The following is a 589-nucleotide window of genomic DNA, read 5'->3' as shown; positions in this document are numbered from 1 at the left end:
GCCTTGCCTTGCATTGGCATGCCATGCCCAAGTTGTGGCCTACACCAAGCCATTCAAGCCATGCGTTGCCTTACCTTGGAATTGCTCATCATCCAATGCATTCCGAGAAAGTGAGTGTAGGCGAGGCTAAGGATGGCTTGCCTCGCCTTGCCTTGGCATGCCGTGCCCATGATGTGGCCTTGACCAAGCCATTCAAGCCATGCGTTGCCTTCGCCTTGGCATGCCGTGGCCTTGCCTCGCCATGCGATGCATTCCGACAAAGTGACGCGAAGCGGAAGCCTATCATGGCGTAAAAATGTCGACAAAATTTTTCGACATTTGAATAATGGGGTTTGACAAGGTTTGAAAAATTCAATACAAATGGTAGGCTTGAATGTCGACAAAGTGACGCGAAGCGGAAGCCTACCACGGCGTAAAAATGTCGACAGAATTTTTCGGACCTTGTCCTGCCATGGGCTGCGCGCAGCATGCCGGCAGCCTGTGCGCAGCGTGCGCACAGCATGTCGGCAGCGTGCGCGCTGCTGAGACTGTCGACAGAAATTTTCGAAACTTGTCCTGCCATGCGCGCGCGCAGCGTGCGCACAGCATG

Source organism: Prunus avium, unplaced genomic scaffold (assembly GCF_965620075.1).
Source record: "Prunus avium unplaced genomic scaffold, drPruAviu1.hap1.1 HAP1_SCAFFOLD_62, whole genome shotgun sequence".
In the NCBI taxonomy this organism is placed as follows: Eukaryota; Viridiplantae; Streptophyta; class Magnoliopsida; order Rosales; family Rosaceae; genus Prunus; species Prunus avium.
Note: the sequence above shows the minus strand (reverse complement) of the source record.